The sequence below is a fragment of the Erythrolamprus reginae genome, unplaced genomic scaffold (assembly GCF_031021105.1).
Source record: "Erythrolamprus reginae isolate rEryReg1 unplaced genomic scaffold, rEryReg1.hap1 H_46, whole genome shotgun sequence".
Classification (NCBI taxonomy): Eukaryota; Metazoa; Chordata; class Lepidosauria; order Squamata; family Dipsadidae; genus Erythrolamprus; species Erythrolamprus reginae.
In genome coordinates, this window is record NW_027248502.1 from 282795 (window position 1) to 302368 (window position 19574).

At 43.9% G+C, this 19574-nt stretch overlaps 1 long non-coding RNA gene across 1 annotated transcript; it reads right to left on the reverse strand.

The window, feature by feature from the left end:
• Positions 1–11464: 11464 nt before the first annotated feature.
• Positions 11465–18540, reverse strand: LOC139155687 (uncharacterized). The gene is made up of 3 exons (XR_011557112.1): positions 18416–18540; positions 14806–14925; positions 11465–11802 (listed from the first exon to the last, which is right to left on the reverse strand). It is a non-coding gene; the product is annotated as an uncharacterized lncRNA (long non-coding RNA).
• Between the last annotated feature and the right edge of the window lie 1034 nt (positions 18541–19574).

Here is a 19574-nt window from a genome sequence, read left to right on the forward strand (position 1 = left end):
TAAACATAGATCCATCCGAAGATGAAATACAGAAAATAGTATAAGGGCAGACTACATGGACCATGAGGTCTTTTTCTGCCGTCAGTCTTCTGTTTCTATGCTCAAAAAGAGGATAAATCAGCACCTAAAAAACAATAACTTATTGGACCCAAATCAGCATGGCTTTAATGAAGGCAAATCATGTCAGACTAATCTCATTGATTTCTTTGACTATGTCACAAAGGTGTTGGATGAAGGTGGTGCCGTGGATATTGCCTACCTGGACTTCAGCAAAGCCTTTGATACGGTTCCACATAAAGAGCTGATAGATAAATTAGTGAAGATTGGACTTAATCCCTGGATAGTTCAATGGATTTGCAGCTGGCTGAAGCGTAGACATCAGAGAGTTATTGTTAATGGCGAGTATTCTGAGCAGAGTCAGGTTACAAGCGGTGTGCCACAAGGGTCTGTTCTGGGTCCTATTCTTTTTAATATGTTTGTGAGTGACATAGGGGAAGGTTTGGTAGGGAAGGTTTGCCTATTTGCCGATGACTCTAAAGTGTGCAATAGGGTTGATATTCCTGGAGGCGTCTGTAATGTGGTAAATGATTTAGCTTTACTAGATAAATGGTCAAAGCAATGGAAACTGCAGTTTAATGTTTCCAAATGTAAAATAATGCACTTGGGGAAAAGGAATCCTCAATCTGAGTATTGTATTGGCAGTTCTGTGTTAGCAAATACTACAGAAGAAAAGGATTTAGGGGTAGTGATTTCTGACAGTCTCAAAATTGGTGAACAGTGCAGACAGGCGGTAGGGAAAGCAAGTAGGATGCTTGGCTGCATAGCTAGAGGTATAACAAGCAGGAAGAGGGAGATTATAATAATAATAATAATAATAATAATAATAATAATTTATTAGATTTGTATGCCGCCCCTCTCCGAAGACTCGGGGCGGCTCACAACAAGCGATAAAACAATATTGTACAGGCACAAATCTAATATTAAGAAAAAACTAAAAACCCTATCAATTAAAAACCAAACAGCACATACATACCAAACATAAATTATAATAAGCTTGGGGGAAAGGTGTCTCAAGTCCCCCATGCCTGGCGGTATAGATGGGTCTTAAGTAGTTTACGGAAGACGAGGAGGGTGGGAGCAGTTCTAATCTCCGGGGGGAGTTGATTCCAGAGGGCCGGGGCCGCCACAGAGAAGGCTCTTCCCCTGGGGCCCGCCAGACGACATTCTTTAGTCGACGGGACCCGGAGAAGGCCAACTCTGTGGGACCTTATCGGCCGCTGGGATTCGTGCGGTAGTAGGCGGTTCCGGAGGTATTCTGGTCCAATGCCATGTAGGGCTTTAAAGGTCATGACCAACACTTTGAATTGTGACCGGAAACTGATCGGCATCCAATGCAAGCCACGGAGTGTTGTAGAAACGTGGGCGAATCTAGGAAGCCCCACAATAGCTCTCGCGGCTGCGTTCTGCACGATCTGAAGTTTCCGAACACTTTTCAAAGGTAGCCCCATGTAGAGAGCGTTGCAGTAATCGAACCTCGAGGTGATGAGGGCATGAGTGACTGTGAGCAATGACTCCCTGTCCAAATAGGGCCGCAAATGGTGCACCAGGCGAACCTGGGCAAACGCCCTCCTCGCCACAGCCGAAAGATGATGTTCCAATGTCAGCTGTGGGTCGAGGAGGACGCCCAAGTTGCGCACCCTCTCTGAGGGGGTCAGTAGTTCCCCCCCCAGGGTAATGGATGGACAGATGGAATTGTCCTTGGGAGGCAACACCCACAGCCACTCCGTCTTGTCTGGATTGAGTTTGAGTTTGTTGACACCCATCCAGGCCCCAACAGCCTCCAGGCACCGGCACATCACTTCCACTGCTTCGCTGACTGGACATGGGGTGGAGATGTACAACTGGGTATCATCCGCATATTGATGATACCTCACCCCATGCCCTTGGATGATCTCACCCAGCGGTTTCATGTAGATATTAAATAGCAGGGGGGAGAGGACCGACCCCTGAGGTACCCCACAAGGGAGAAACCTAGAGGTCGACCTCTGACCCCCCACTAACACCGACTGCGACCGACCGGAGAGGTAGGAGGAGAACCACTGGAGAACAGTGCCTCCCACTCCCAACCCCTCCAGCCGGCGCAGAAGGATACCATGGTCGATGGTATCGAAAGCCGCTGAGAGGTCAAGAAGCACCAGGACAGAGGACAAGCCCCTGTCCCGGGCCCGCCAGAGATCATCCATCAACGCGACCAAAGCATTTTCCGTGCTGTAGCCGGGCCTGAAACCCGACTGCTGGGGACCTAGATAATCGGCTTCTTCCAAGGACCGCTGGAGCTGGAGTGCCACCACCTTCTCGACAACCTTCCCCATAAAGGGAAGGTTGGAGACTGGACGATAGTTGTTAACTACGGCTGGGTCCAGGGAGGGCTTCTTGAGGAGGGGGCGCACAAGCGCTTCTTTATAGAGAGATGGAAAAACTCCCCTCCCCAAGGAAGCGTTGGTAATCTCCTGGGCCCAGCTCCGTGTCACCTCCCTGCTGGCCGAAACCAACCAGGAGGGACACGGATCCAGTAAACAGGTGGCAGAACTCACAGCTCCAATGGCCTTGTCCACTTCATCAGGTGTCACCAAGTCAAACTCCTCCCAGACAGATGGACAAACACGTTTAGCCCCAGTCATCTTGACTGACTCATTGTCAGTCGATACTGCTATGCAATTGGAGTCGAGTTCAGCTCGGATCCGAGCAACTTTATCAGCGAAAAACGAGTTAAATTCCTCAGCACTGCCCTGCAAGGGTTCCCCAACTCCCCCCTGATTTAGAAGGGAGCGGGTCACCCTAAACAGGGCAGCCGGGCGGGATTCCGCTGATGCAATCAAGGCGGCATGGTACGCGCATCTTGCCGCCTTGAGCACCACTTTGTAAGTCTTAATAAAAGCTCTTACAAGTGTTCGGTCAGATTCGGACTTACTCTTCCTCCATCGCTTCTCTAGACGTCTCTTCTGGCGTTTCAACTCCCGGAGCTCCTCGTTGAACCATGGAGCTCTACGGGGTCTAGTGCCACAGAGAGGTCGCAGTGGCGCAATTCGGTCAAGAGCCTCCACTGCAGCCTTGTTCCAGGCCTCAGCAAGAGACTCTGCCGAGCTGTGGACGAGCGAATATGGTAAAACCCCAAGCGCCTTCTGAAAGCCCTCAGGGTCCATCAGGCGTCTGGGGCGGAACCTCCTAATCGGTTCCGCCTCCCTGCGGGGGAGGATTGGAGCCAGGAAGTTGAGCCGCAGTAGAAAATGGTCTGACCATGACAAAGGCAATGCTTCTAAGCCCCTTAGTCTCAGACCACTATTCAATTGCTCCGAGAGGAATACCAAGTCGGGTGTGTGTCCACCCTCGTGAGTCGGACCCTGAACTACTTGAGTCAGGTCCATGGCTGTCATGGTGGCCATGAACTCCTGTGCTAATCCTGAGGAACCGCCGAGCGACGGCAGATTGAAGTCCCCCAGGACAATAAGTCCGGGGATCCCGCTATATAGAATGCTGGTGAGACCACATTTGGAATACTGTGTTCAGTTCTGGAGACCTCACCTACAAAAAGATATAGACAAAATTGAACGGACGGGCTACAAGAATGGTGGAAGGTCTTAATGAACTCAATCTGTATAGTCTGGAGGACAGAAGGAAAAGGGGGGACATGATCGAAACATTTAAATATATTAAAGGGTTAAATAAGGTCCAGGAGGGAAGTGTTTTTAAAAGGAGAGTGAACACAAGAACAAGGGGACAGTCTGAAGTTAGTTGGGGGAAAGATCAAAAGCAACATGAGAAAATATTATTTTACTGAAAGAGTAGTAGATCCTTGGAACAAACTGCCAGCAGACGTGGTAGATAAATCCACAGTAACTGAATTTAAACATGCCTGGGATAAACATATATCCATCCTAAGATAAAATACAGAAAATAGTATAAGGGCAGACTACATGCACCAGGAGGTCTTTTTCTGCCGTCAGAGTTCTATGTTTCTATGTTTCTATTTCTACTAGACCTACGGAAGACTGGAAGCGAGCTGACGTAGTCCCCATCCACAAAAAAGGCAAAAAGACCGACCCAGGTAACTACAGACCAATCAGTCTGACCTCTATACCTGGAAAAATACTGGAGAAAATAATCAAAAAACAACTTACCCACTTCCTAGAAACAAACAAGATCATATCCAATAGCCAGCACGGATTCATCAGAAACAAATCATGCCAAACCAATCTCATATCATTTTTCAACACCATAACCAAGTCAGTTGACCAACGCAACTCAGTGGACCTCATATACTTGGACTTCAGTAAGGCTTTCGATAAAGTCGACCACAATCTCCTAATCCACAAACTAGAAAAAAATGGAGTAGATTACTACACATGTAGATGGATAAACAGTTGGCTGACCAACCGCACCCAACGAGTTGTCCTCAACGGCACCAAATCCACATGGAAAAAAGTAGACAGTGGAGTACCACAGGGCTCTGTCCTGGGTCCTGTACTCTTTAACATCTTCATCAACGACCTGGATGAGGGAATAAAAGGGGAACTAATAAAATTTGCAGATGACACCAAGCTGGCGGGGGTAGCCAACACCCTTGAGGACAAGCTCAGAGTACAAGAAGACCTAGACAGACTTTCACAGTGGGCCCATACCAACAAAATGAGGTTCAACACCGACAAATGCAGAGTCCTCCACCTCGGCAAAAAGAACCCTAAACATACATACAGCCTGAGAGATACCCCACTCAGCAGTAGTGACTGCGAAAGAGATCTTGGAGTCTTGGTGGACAATCAACTAAACATGAGTCAGCAATGTGCAGCAGCAGCCAAAAAAGCCAACTCAATCCTAAGCTGCATCAACAGGGGAATACGCTCCAAGACCAGGGAAGTACTAATACCACTCTACTACGCCCTGGTCAGACCCCACCTGGAGTACTGCATCCAATTCTGGTCACCTCACTACAAAAAAGACATTGAAACTCTGGAGAAGGTGCAAAAAAGAGCAACCAAAATGATTAGGGGACTCGAAACCAAGACTTACGAAGAGAGATTGAGAGAACTGGGCATGGATAGCCTAGAAAAAAGAAGGTCTAGAGGGGACATGATAGCAGTTTACAGATACTTGAGGGGTTGCCACGGTGAGGAGGGGGTCTCTTTATTCCCCAGGGCACCAGAGGGCCGGACGAGGAACAATGGTTGGAAGCTGACCAAGGAGAGATTCAACCTGGAAATAAGGAAGAACTTCCTGACGGTCAGAGCGATCAACCAATGGAACTGCGTGCCAGGGGAGGTGGTGAACTCCCCAACTCTGGACACCTTCAAGAGGAGATTGGACTTCCATTTGGCTGGGGTGCTGTAGGGTTTCCTGCTCAGGCAGGGGGTTGGACTCGATGACCTAACGGTCCCTTTCAACTCTATTAATAAATAAATAAATAAATAAATACTATTCTATTCTATTATCTCATTTCTACTATCTATTCTATTTTATTTTATTCTATTCTATTCCACCCTACTTTACTTTATTCTATTCTAAAAACAAGTGTCCAAAATACCGTAATAAATAAATAGATCAGAACTCCTTGCAAATAATCGGTGAAGAAACAATAAGGTTAGAGGGAAAATTAAAATCTGCAAACAACCAACAACAAAATCATTGCATTTTCTGTGGCTATTGAGACCAACAACTGCAAACCGAACATTTGCAATCAGAAAACGTATTTCTGATCGTGCAGATTTGCTTTTAAAAAAAAGACAGTATTTTTTACCACATGGAGCTAAGTGATTTTTATACTACATATAAAGTTACATCACAGAGACAATAATATTTAGGCTTAAGGGCAAAACTAAAATGGGAACGAATATAAAAATGGGATTTTCACATTTAAAAATACTCAGGAAATGACTTGGAAGAGAAACAATGATCTACTTAATGGAGCGCACTTCTTGAACAGGAAGATAAAAACCCAGGAAGCTGGCTAATTCCTCGGCGTAGTTAAATCTTCTTTTACAATGGATCGCTCAATTTCCCACCCGATATTCCTGGATCCTTTTCTCTTATCAAAAGGGGTGTTAAAGAGAGTGGGGCACCTAAAATAGAATAAGAGTTGGAAGGGACCTTGGAGGTCTTCTAGTCCAGCGGTCACCAACGGATGGTCCCGTGGACCATTGGTGGTCTGCAAGAAAATGTTGGGGGTCTGCAGAAAAAATTATTTGCATTTTTTTCATATTGCACTAAACCAGTGTTGTGTTGCTACAAAGATCCTCCCCCTTCCGGGTCTTTTTTATTTATTATTTTATTTTATTATTTTATTTTATTTTATATTTTATTTTATTTTATCATTATTTTATTTTATTTTATTATTATTTTATTTTATTTTATTTGTCAAACAATTATAGGGTGGTAATTTGTACATATAAAACATTAGATAAGTAATGATAAAAAGTAGAAAATAGGACAGGGACGGTAGGCACAATGGTGCGCTTATGCACGCCCCTTACAGACCTCTTAGAAAAGGGGGAGAGGTCAACTGTAGAGAGTCTAAGGTTAAAGGTTTTGGGGTTAGGAGTAGAAACCACAGAATCAGGTAGTGCATTCCAGGCATTGATTACTCTGAAGTCGTATTTTTTGCAGTCAAGTTTGGAGCGGCTGACATTTAGTTTAAATCGATTTCGTGCTCGTGTGTTGTTGAGGTTGAAGGTGAAGTAGTGGTTAACAGGTAGGACATTTGGGTATATGATTTTATGAACTATAATTAAGTCAGAACGGAGACAGCGTAGTTGTAAGTTGTCTAAACCAAGAATTTCAAGTCTGGCGGAGCAAAGTATTTTGTTGTGAGAAGAGGAATGAAGGACTCTTCTTGTGAAATATTTCTGGACTCTCTCAATTGTGTTGAAGTCAGATATGCAATGTGGGTTCCATACAGGCGAGCTGCATTCTAGGATTGGTCTGACAAATGTTTTGTAAGCTCTTGTTAGCAGTTCAAAATTACCAGAGAAGAAGCTACGAAGGATTAGGTTAGCAACTCTTAAAGCCTTTCTGGCAATGTTGTTTGCAGTGGACTCTAGGACTTAGTCATTTAGTGGGGAGGGGGGGGGCAGAAATTCTAATGGCAGAAAGTCTAGTTGCCTCCTGAAAAACCATCTTTGGGACATCCAGATTCAAAATTCCAATTCACACCACACATATACACACAGAGGCATGTGATTGCAATTCGATGCTTGGCAACCAGCCATCACTGACCCCCTCAGAGAGGGTTCGCAACTTGGGCATCCTCGAAACCCCATCTCCGGTCCTCTGTGTTTTTGCGATGCTGCTATTTCACTGAGGTTCCCCTTGCTGGGAAACCCCACCTCTGGACCTCTGTGTTTTTGCAATGCTGCTATTTCACTGAGGCTCCCCTCGCTGGGAAACCCCACCTCTGGACCTCTCTGTTTTTGCGATGCTGCTATTTCACTGAGGCTCCCCTCGCTGGGAAACCCCACCTCTGGACCTCTGTGTTTTTGCGATGTTGCTATTTCACTGAGGCTCCCCTCGCTGAGAAACCCCACCTCCGGACCTCTGTGTTTTTGCGATGTTGCTATTTCACTGAGGCTCCCCTCACTGGGAAACCCCACCCCTGGACTTCCGTTGCCAGCGAAGCACTCATTTTTGCGATGCTGGGATTCCTCTGCTGGGATTCCCCTGCAGCATCGCAAAAACACAGAAGTCCAGAGGTGGGGTTTCCTATGGAGGGGAGCCTCAGGGGGAAGCCCAGCAGTGCAAAAACGGGCGCTTCGCTGGCAATATAAGTCCAGAGGCGGGGCATCCCAGCAATGATGGTGGGTTTGTATGGTGAAAATAGTTTGTAAGAAAAGGCAAAAAAATCTTAAACCCTGGGTTTGTATCTCGAAAAGTTTGTATGACAAGGCGTTTGTAAGACGAGGTATCACTGTATTAGGTATTTTTCGGCTTTACTATATTGCTTTTTTATTATTCCCAATAAGAAACAATTCTGGTAAGAATTCTATCTTTGTTTCTATTATCTCTTGTAACCATTGGTGGATGTTCATCCAGAATTTTTTCGTCTCAGAATACAACCACCACATGTGGAAGGTGCCATTGGTTTTTTGCACTGCCAACAGTTTGGGCTCAATTTTGGATATATTTTAGCTAATTGGGTTGGTGCCAAATACCATTGGTAACACATTTTATAATGATTTCCCTTATAAGATACTGATTTTGATATTTTTAAATTTCTATTCCATATTTGTTCCTAGTTTGCCAAGTGAATATGATAGCCAATATTCTGTACCCATGTCACCATCGGTGCTTTTACCACATCTTCGGATCTTTCATATTGTAGTAAATAAGTATACTGTATATTTTGGAAATGATTTTGTTTTCTGGTCCAGTTAGAGGTTTATCTAATATACTTGGTGTTATGTTTATCCCATGTTCCTCTATGTCCTTTTTATATCTGGATTGCATCTGACTATATGGCCACCGATCAATATTTATATTTTGAGCACTTAATTCTGCTCTAGTTTTTAATTCCCCAGTCCCGTCCAATATATTTTTATAGCTTTTTATTTTCTCTTTATCAAGTACACTCAGATATATTATAGCTTCCAATACTGATAACCAGTTTGGTACAGTATTTTATAGTAATGCTTTCTTTTTATTTCTGCCCTTATTGTAATAATTGCGTCTCTCATTAAGTGTTTCCTAAAGTAAGTTGGGATTCTCCCTTCATTCCATAGGAAGGAGTGCCAGCCTGTTTCTAAGTCGTGGTCTTCTAATCTCAATATTCTGTTGTTGTTGTTGTTGTTGTTATTATTATTATTAAATAATAAGGGCCACTGGGACGTGGCAAATGCTGTCAAACCTCCTTTGCTTTAAAAGACGGGCGTTTTTAAGAGATTGTTTTGTTTTTTGAAATATTGTTTGCTTTAAAAAAATATTTTTCATATGTTTTGTTTTTTAAAATATTGCTTTCTTTTTAAAATAGCTTTGCTTTTAAAAAAGTTCTTGTTTTTAAAACAAAGTTTTGTTTTTGAACTATCACTTTGTTTTTAAAATGCTTGCTTGTTTGTTTGTTTGTTTGTTTGTTAGATTTCTATGCTGCCTTTCTCAACCGACATAGGGCGGCGTACAACATAATAAATGCTATTATTATTATTATTATTAAATAATAAGGGCCACTGGGACGTGGCAAACGCTGCCAAACCTCCTTTGCTTTAAAAGACAGGCGTTTTTAAGAGATTGTTTTGTTTTTTAAAATATTGTTTGCTTTTAAAAAATATTTTTCATGTTTTGTTTTTTAAAATATTGCTTTCTTTTTAAAATAGCTTTGCTTTTAAAAAAGTTCTTGTTTTTAAAACAAAGGGTTTTTTTGAACTATCACTTTGTTTTTAAAATGTTTGTTTGTTTGTTTGTTTGTTTGTTTGTTTGTTTGTTTGTTAGATTTCTATGCCACCTTTCTCAACCGACATAGGGTAGCGTACAACATAATAAATGCTATTATTAGTAGTAGTATTAGTATTAGTATTATTATTATTAATTAGATTTGTATGCTGCCCCTCTCCGCAGACTTGGCTCACAACAGTGATAAAAACAGTATACAATGACTAATCTAATATTAAAAATCTATATTATTACATTGTTTTGCCACTATTGTTGTGAGCCGCCCCGAGTCTACGGAGAGGGGCGGCATACAAATTTAATTAATAATAATAATAATAATAATAATAATAATAATAATAATAAATCTAACATTAAAAGTCTAAATCTGTTCAGATTAACCCAATCTCTAATCCATGCCAACGTTGCTGCAATTTGATATAACCTCCTCTACTTTTGGCATCTTGTAAATCGGTCTTTTTTTCCTTGGTTTTTTGTTTGGCCAAATAAATTTTTTTGTCATTTTATCCAAGGTTGTAAACGTTTCCCGTTTTTATTTTTTTAAAAGAACCAGAGATGGCTTATAATGGGGTGCGTAGGGAATATGTAAAGTCGGATCAGGATGCTACAGAGAAAGAAATGGCTTTCCTTCTCACCTCTTCCTGCCAGCGAGAATAAATGCTCTGAGGCCTTGCAGCAACCTATTCCACTCTTTTCTCCCAAGAGAAATTAATGAACACACAACCACACCGCCATCTAGTGGATACGCCACAAGTCCTTCTGATTGCCTTGCCAAAAGAAATCTACTAGCAAGAAACCAAGAGGCTGCTGTGGTTTTTTATAATGCTTGTTTTAACAATGCTGGCTGACGGGATTGCGAGGGAGAGCCTTCTCTTTCGTGCCCCCGGTCCTCTGGAACCAATTCTCCCCAGAGATTCAAACTGCACCACCACCACCCTTGCCTTCTTAAAAGTACTTAAAAACCATCCTTGTAAAAGCCTGACATAAAATACAGTTCTCTCTCTCTCTAAACTGATAAACTCCCACGCCGAAAGGCAACAACGCTGGCAATCCATCAGCAGCCCCATTAGCCTAATTGCCCCAGCCACAGCTGTTCTCCCTTATTTCCTATAATACTTGCACAGTTGTTCCTTCCTTGACATCAACCTACGTCTGCGAACATCTATGAATGCCTCCCCTTCTGAATCTACCGATGATAATGATGATGATGGTTTACTAATGGGGTAATTAGCTAATGGGCTGCCTGCAATTTTTTTTTCTTTCACGCCATCATTCAAGGAGATATCAAAACTAGAAAACAGTGACTTCGCTCTGACTTGGCCTCTTCTATAATGGGTGGATTACTTGGATGAAACTTTAAATATTTGGGTACTGTTGTGGTTGGCTCTGGCCCAGCTCCTGCCCCAAGGAATGTGGAGGTGGATGTGGGGGAAACATCCACATGCCCCAGGCCTGTTTTGCTCCCAATAGAATCTCCCGACGAAGGCTCCTCTGATGAAGGAAGTATGAGTGACAGGGAAGAAGGGAGTTTGGCAGACAGTCCAGGAGATCAATCATCCTTATCATCCCTGGATTCTGAACAAGAACTTATGACAGATCCACGCATGCGTAGAGTGATGCATAGGAGAACAACTGAAGGATTATTACAGGAGATAAGTGAGACCACCTGTGGTTGGGGGGGCTGCTGTAATTAGTGCTACAGATAAAAAAAGCAGCGTGCTGGTTTAGCCTTGTGGAAGTTTATCTGATTCATAGTTTCGTCAAGATCGTGGTTTTTCTGTTTCCCTGTTCTAGACTATGTGTGGACTTTCTGGACTTTAGAATTGGACTCAATTTCCCAGTTACTAGGTGAGAAATTGGATTGCATTTAACCTGTGCCTTGTGTGTACCAGAAAATCCCTTTGACATTTAAAAAGGGAGGTTTTTTCTGCTTTTCTGTAGATAAAGACTTTTGGTTTTCCTTCTATCGTGTGGTGTGTGTCTTTTTGGACTAATTGCCCTGAAATTACGGGCGGTTGGGACACGCGGGCATAACAGGTACAAAGGAAGGTGTTTATTGTCTTCAGGTAGGACAAAGACGCTCTTCAAATTTTGCAAAAGAGGTTGCTAGGTACCCCCCAAAATCCCAGATAAAGGAACAACAAACGTGGGGTGGAAACGCACCCCACTGGCCTGGTTGCCTCCATTTTAGGGGTTCTTCTCGGAGGCGCAGATTTTTTCAGCCGTCTGAAATTCGTTCTCGGCCAGGAGGTTCATCCGCCTGACTTTCCTGCTTGCAGTCTGTTGCAGCCGTAGTAAACTCTACCCCTTCTCCTTCAGATGCAGTAATTTGGGGGTGATTATTTCTCTGGTTGCATATCGCATGCAAAAGGATGCCTGAAAGAGTTTTTTAAAAAAGAGGAAGGGGGCAGCGTTCCCCGTAAGCTGCGCGCGTGCGCAGGCGCGTGCCCCAAAATACCCCCCCACGCACCCTTTTCCACGGGCGCATGCTCCCCATCCCCCTGCCAGCCCGCGGGGGGGGGGGTGCGGGGGCGTGGAGGCGCCGGCAGTAGAAGGAAAGGGAGCCGCGGCCGCCCCTGCCTCCCCACGGTGCCTCCAGCCCCCTCGCGCCCCTGGCCTCTCGACGCTGCCCCCCGCCCGCCCGATTCACCCTCTCTCCTCCGCCGCCGCCTCCTGCCTTTGGGCACGACTTCTCTCACGGCAGTGGCTGTGGCTTCTTCTTCTCCACTTCTGCGCTGCCAGCCAGAGGGCTGCGAGAGAGGGCTTTCTCCGCGCGCTTGGGGAATGCCCGCCCTGCCCCTCTCACAGCCCCTTCGCTACTGGGAGCACTTTCGTCCCGGACCTTTCAGCAAGGGGGCTGCAGTAGAGGCAGGGCAGGCGTTCCCGAAGCGCTCGGAGAAAGCGCTCTTGCAGCCCCCTCGCTGACAGAGAGGGAGAGAGAGGGAGAGAGAAAGTAACTGAGAAAGAGAGAGAGAGAGAAAGGGAGGGAGAGAGATAGTAAGAGAGAGAAGAGAAAGAAAGCAAGAGATAGAAAGAGTGAGAGAAAGAAAGCAATAGAAAGAGAGAAAGAAAACAAGGGAGAGCAAGAGGGAGAGAGATAGAAAGAGAGGGAGAGAGAAAGTGAGAAAAAGAGAGAGAGAGAGAAAGAGGGGGAGAGAGAAAGAGAGAAAAATGACTCTTGATTTAAAGCATATGGTAAAAAGCACCCAAATAATAACAGAGAAAAAAAACCCAGGCCGTTTGTGTGTGTGTGTGTGTGTGTGTGTGTGTACGCTTGAACCATTTCCAATAGCTCACCTGTTATTGGAAATGGTTCAAGAGTTCACACACACACACAAGGGGGGAGGAGACAGGGATGGAAAAAGAGAAGATAGTAATAATAGTAATAGATTTTGGTTTTGTTTTATTATTAATTTCTTTTAATAAAAAAGAAGGGAATTTTTTTCTTATTTATTCATTTATTTATTTATTCTTCTATGCCACCCAATCCAAAGGGACTGCCGCTCAGACACTATACTTTTCCGCCCACACCAAAAAAAAAATTAGAGGGAACATTGGAAGGGGGTGTTGTGAATGGTCCACGATCGAGTCAGTGACAGATTCTGAGGAGCCCGTCTTGGTACCCTAAGCCGGCGTTCTTGCCAGCTGAATCAGAGAGTGAGAGTGAGAGACAGCTGGAACCTGAGGAACCTCCAGAGACTGTAGAAACCCCAAGGATGGCAATGTCTGACTCAGAGGGGGAGGAGGACATTGAGGATCAAGAGCCGCTATTAGATTCCCATGTCAGGAGGTTTAGAAGCAGACCAGAACAGCTTTATAGAAAAAGTTTTAGAAAGTAGTCTATGGGGAAAAGTCTGGTCAGTTATAGCTCTAGGAAACAGTTGGTCACGCCCAGTCTGTATATAAGGGAGGGTTTCTGGGTAAAGAGGAGTGGAGTTGCAACATATGTCACGGAGATTCGGAGTTCCAGAAATGCCATGCTGAGAAACTGCTGTGGCTCCTTTAAACATTATGTAGAGTTGCTGATGTATGGGAATGAAAATAAATCTGGTGACCTGTGAGGTTATGTGAGTGATTTACGGACGTTATCTAAAAGAAAGAATGTGATAATGGGCTGCCTCTTGGATGCTGGCCTTGTTATCTCCTGGACGGTTGGAGCGGGTCCTCTGCCAACATGAACTGAAAAATCTGCTTTGGTCTGTAACTTTAAATATATAAAAAGTGTCTGAATGAAATCCTTGTTCGTGGAGGCTTTTTGGTTCTGATCCGGTGGGCCCAAAGCAGAACAGGGGGGGTTGAAAGGAAAAAGAGAAAGCAGGGAGGAAGGTAGAGAGAAGGAAAGAAGGTGAATAGGAAAAGAAGATGGGAGAGACGGAGAGGAAGGGAGGGAGGGAGGGAGGGAGGGAGGGAGGAAGGAAGGAAGGAAGGAAGGAAGGAAGGAAGGAAGGAAGGAAGGAAGGAAGGGGGTGGAATAAAAGATTGGATGGAAGGAGGAGGAGAAGGAAAGGTGAATAAAGAGAAAAAAGGGAGAGAGGGAGGGGGGAAAGAAGTTGTGAGAGAAGGAAAGAAGGTGAATAGAGAGGGAGGAAGAGAGGGGTGGATAGAAAAAAAGATGGGATGGAGGGAGGAGAAGGAGAGAAGGAGAGAAGGTGGATAAAGAGAAAGAAGGGAGGGAGGAAAGAAGGAAGGTGAATAGAGAGGGAGGGAGGGGGTAGATAGAAAAAAAGATAGGAGGAAAGGCAAGAAGGAAGAAAAGAAGGAAGGAGGCAGATAGAATAAAAGATGGGATGGAGGGAGGAGGAAGAGGAGAGAAAGAAAGGAAGTGGATAAAGAGAAAGAAGGGAGAGTGAGGGACAGGGGGGAAGGAAGGAAGGTGAATAGAGAGAAGGGAAGAAGGTGGATAAAGAGAGAGGGAGGGAGGGGGTAGAAAGAAAAAAGATAGGAGGGAAGGCAAGAAGGAAGAAAAGAAGGAAGGGCGCAGATAGAATAAAAGATGGGATGGAGGAGGAGGAGAGAAGGAAAGAAAGTGAATAAGATAGGGGGGATGGTGAGAAGGAAGGAAATAATAATAATAATAATAATAATAATAATAATAATAATAATAATAGGAAGAAAATAAAGAAGGAGGTGGATAGAATAAAATATGGGATGGAAGGAGGAGGAGTAGAGGTGGAGAAAAGATAGATAGAGGGAGGGAGGGAGGGAGGGAGGGAGGGAGGGAAGGAGGGAGGGAGGAAGGAAGGAAGGAAGGAAGGAAAGAAAGAAGGAAGGAAGGAAGGAAATATACAAACATATGAACTATTTCCAACCTGTTTTCTTCTTCTCTGAGAAGCAAAGCACACCAGGTCACAGAGAGAGAGAGAAGACAAATCCTCTTACCTGTTGCCACGGACACATTCAAGGACTCCACCCCAAATTCCAAATCTCTTCCCGGCGAGATGGTCAGCATCCTGTGGCATAGCCTTCGTGTCTCTGGCGACAGGCCGTAACCTTCATTTCCTGTTATTCCACGTGTCACAAGGAGGGGGGGAAAATAGCAATGTAAATCTAGAGATTCAAAATGGAGCTTGTCCAATTCTTTGTTTTACAAAGTACAACTTCCTTCGATTGCGTTCTGCTTGAGAGCCAGCGGGAGAGAGAGAGAGAGAAGCCCAAGATGTGGGGCTGAGGTGCTTGTGGCTTCTGGCCTGGTCCCTCCCTCTCAAACCCACGTCGGTCCGTTGAGGGGCAGTGCGGAAGGTCAGACAAGGAGCCGGGAGACCAACATTTGAGGTTCTCTTCAGCAACAGAAGTTTGCTGGGTGTCTTCCAGCCAACCTGTTTATTCCAGCCCAGTCTACGGTTACAAGCCGTTCCCAAGAGCAGATTGATTGACATTGATTGATTGATTGATTGATTGATTGATTGATTGAATTTCTATGCTTCCCTTCTCCGCAGACTCAGGGCGGCTCACACACAAAATAAATATGCAACGTATAAGAAATCTAAATTTAAAATTACATCTAAAACCCCAATATATTAAAAACAATCATCCACATTCATCCCATACATACATTCCAGTCGATGGCTGGAGCTATGTTTAGTAGTAGTAAGTAGTAGTAATAATAATAATAATAATAATAATAATAATAATAATACAGTAGTAGTAATAATAATAATAGTAGTAGTAATAACAATAACAATAATAATAATAATAATAATAATAATAATAATAATGATGATGATCATAAGCCCGAAAAAGTGGTCGAAAATGAGCAAGCAAAACTACTGTGGGACTTCCGACTTCAGACTGACCGAATTCTGAAACATAACACACCAGACATTGTGATCGTGGAGAAAAAGAAAGTATGGATCATCGACATTGCAATCCCAGGAGACAGCAGAATTGAGGAGAAGCAGCTAGAGAAATTAGTGAAATATGAAGATCTAAAAATCGAGCTGCAACCACTCTGGCATAAGCCCGTGAAAGTGGTCCCAGTGGTCCTTGGCACACTGGGCGCAGTGCCAAAGGATCTCAGCGGACATTTGAAAACCATCGGAATTGACAAAATCTCCACCTGTCAATTGCAAAAGGCCGCTTTACTGGGATCGGCAAACATAATTCGCCGCTACATCACGCAGTCCTAGGTGCTTGGGAAGCGCCCGACTGGTGATGAAATACGAAATCCAGCATAGTAATCTCATTTGCTGTGTTGTATTGACATAATAATAATAATAATAATAATAATAATAATAATAATAATAATAATATCAACAACAACAACAAGAATAATAACAATTTATTAGATTTGTATGCCACCCTTTGAAGACTCGGGGTGGCTCACAACAACGTTGTAACACCCTACAGCCCCAAGCCTGCCGGCAAAGGTGAGTTTTTAAAGCCTTTCGGAAGGCCAGGAGAGTGGGGGGGCTGGGGACGGTGCGAATCTCTGGAGGAAGTTGATTCCAGAGGGCTGGGGCCACCACAGAGAAGGCTCTTCCCTTAGGTCCCGCCAGACGACATTGTCTAGCTGACGGGACCTGGAGAAGGCCGACTCTGTGGGACCTGACCGGTCGCTGGGGCTCATGCGGCGGAAGGCGGTCCCGTAAGTAACCAGGTCCTGAGCCATGTAGGGGCTTTATAGGATGCCCGCCCAGCATCTCTTGAGAGTTGAGCGGCATACAAATCCAAATAAATTAGTAAATATATAAAATCCTCCCGGCAGACCCTGAAGCCCGTAACTCTCTTCCTTTCCCCGATCACTTCAGCACAGTTACTAGGCCAACACGACAAGCGAAAGTTTAATTAGAGCTTTTGATTGATTAGCAATTAAACTGCCACCCAGCGAAACAGGAGCAGATGCTGCAGTTCAGACCTCTGTCTTCGAATTTGTTCTCAGAATTAGATGACCAAAGGAGGCAGGAGGAAGAGACATTTTTAAAAGAATGTGCTAAAGCAATGAACTAAAAAAAAGCATAAATATATAAAATCACTTTTCTGAAACAATATCTTCAACCCTAATTGCAAGGGGGGAAAGTGGATTGGAAAATTTTTTTATAAAGAAAATGATTCCAGAAACATAGATGGTATGGCTCAAAGATCAACTTCCTGGCCCAACCCACCTCGCAGGAATCTTGTTGCAATGAAAACAGGAGACAGGAGAATTAGTATGTTTGCTGCCTTGAGTTGGAAAGATAGGAAAGATAAGATAATAATAATAATATGAAGGAAAAGGAGACAAGGAGGAGAGGTGAAGGAGGGAAGGAGAAGTGAAGAAAAAGGATAGAAGGAAAGAAAGAAGGAAAAGGATGGAAAGAGATAGAAGAAGGAAAGAAGGAGAAAAGAAGAGAGAAGGAGGAAAGGAAGTGAAAAAAAGAAAGGGAGGGTAGAAAAGAAAGGAAGGAGAAGGAAGTGAGTGAGGAAGGAAGGAAGGAAAGAAAGAAGGAAAAGGATGGAAAGAGATAGAAGGAGAAGGAAAGGAGAAAAGAAGAGAGAAGGTGGGAAGGAAGGGAAAAGAAGAAAGGGAGGAGAGTTGGAAAGAAGAGAAAAACAGAAAGGAAGGAAGGAAGAGGGAGGAAAGAAAAAAGGAAGGAAGGAAGGAGAAAAGAATAGAGAAGGAAGGAGGGAAGGAAGAGGAAAAAAGGGAGAAGAGGGAGAAAAGAAGAGAAAAAAGGAAGGGAGGAAGGGAGGAGAGGGGGGGAGAAAGGGGAAGGAGAGAAAGAAGAGAAACAGAAGGGGGAGGAGAGAGGGAGATAAGTGAAAGGAAAGAGAGCGAAAAGAAAGAGGAAAGGGGAAGAGGAGAAAGAGAAGGACAGAAAGAAAAGGAAAGAGAAAAAGAGAAGTAGAAGGAGAACAGGAAGCAAAAAGGAAGGAAGAGAAGAATAAAAAAAATATTCCTTTACACTGTTTTCTATTCATCCGGGATTCAGGGTTTAATTGGTGGCTCTTCTTAAATTTCACCTTACAGTCTGACTACAATAAAAACACGGTCAGATTCCAGATTCCAGATATGTCTCACCATAGAAACATAGAAGACTGACGGCATCTTACAATGGATATATGTTTATCCCAGGCATGTTTAAATTCAGTTACTGTGGATTTATCTACCATGTCTGCTGGAAGTTTGTTCCAAGGATCTACTACTCTTTCAGTAAAATAATATTTTCTCATGTTGCTTTTGATCTTTCCCCCAACTAACTTCAGATTGTGTCCCCTTGTTCTTGTGTTCACTTTCCTATTAAAAACACTTCCCCCCTGGACCTTATTTAACCCTTTAACATATTTAAATGTTTCGATCATGTCCACCATCTCCCTCTTAACCTGCTTGATCTGAAGTTATTCAACAGGAGCCGATCTCCTTTGACTTACTATTGGAAAGCAGTCTTCTCTAGATCTATTTGAACCAACAACAACAACAACAAAATTCCCCCACACCAGAGGGGGGTGGCAAGGATGCCTTTCCTTGTCCATCCGTCCCCCCAGCTCTACTCCATGGGAAAACGATACCTACCGATTAACAGTACGGTGGGTCCAGTCCAGCGAAAGTTTGAGCAAGTGACCACTGGAATTTCTTCTGCATTCTTTCCATGCCCAACTGTCCCGAGAATTTCCCCAGCCTTCTTCAGATTTTGTCTTGGGAGGGAGGGGGGGGGGGCAATCGGAAGAGATCATTATCATCACCATCATCATAGAAACATAGAGGATGACGGCAGAAAAAGACCTCGTTGTCCATCTAGTCTGCCCTTATACTATTTTCTGTATTTTATCTTAGGATGGATATATGTTTATCCCAGGCATGTTTAAATTCAGTTACTGTGGATTTACCAACCACGTCTGCTGGAAGTTTGTTCCAAGGATCTACTACTCTTTCAGTAAAATAATATTTTCTCATGTTGCCTTTGATTTCCCCCCCAACTAACTTCAGATTGTGTCCCCTTGTTCTTGTGTTCACTTTCCTATTAAAAACACTTCCCTCCTGAACCTTATTTAACCCTTTGACATATTTAAATGTTTCGATCATGTCCCCCCTTTTCCTTCTATCCTCCAGACTATACAGATTGAGTTCATGAAGTCTTTCCTGATACGTTTTATGCTTAAGACCTTCCACCATTCTTGTAGCCCATCTTTGGGCCCGTTCAATTTTGTCAATATCTTTTTGTAGGTGAGGTCTCCAGAACTGAACATAGTATTCCAAATGTGGTCTCACCAGGATTCTATATAGCGGGATCACAATCTCCCTCTTCCTGCTTGTTATACCTCCTCATCATCATCGCAACAACAACAATAGAGCTGGAAGGGACCTTGGAGGTCTTCTAGTCCAACCCCCTGCTTAGGCAGGAAACCCTACACTACTTCAGACAGAAGGTTATCCAACATCTACTTTAAAACTTCCAGTGTTGGAGCATTCACAAGCTGTTCCACTGATTAATTGTTCTGTCAGGAAATTTCTCCTTAGTTCTAAGTTGCTCCTCTCCTTGTTTAGTTTCCACCCATTGCTTCTTGTTCTACCCTCAGGTGCTTTGGTGAATGGGTTGACTCCTTCTTCTTTGTGGCAACCATTGAGCTATTGGAACACTGCTATCATGTCTCCCCTGGTCCTTCTTTTCATTAAACTAGCCATGCCCAGGCACTCAAGTTTCAGATCAGTGCAACATTTTGCTTTCTATACC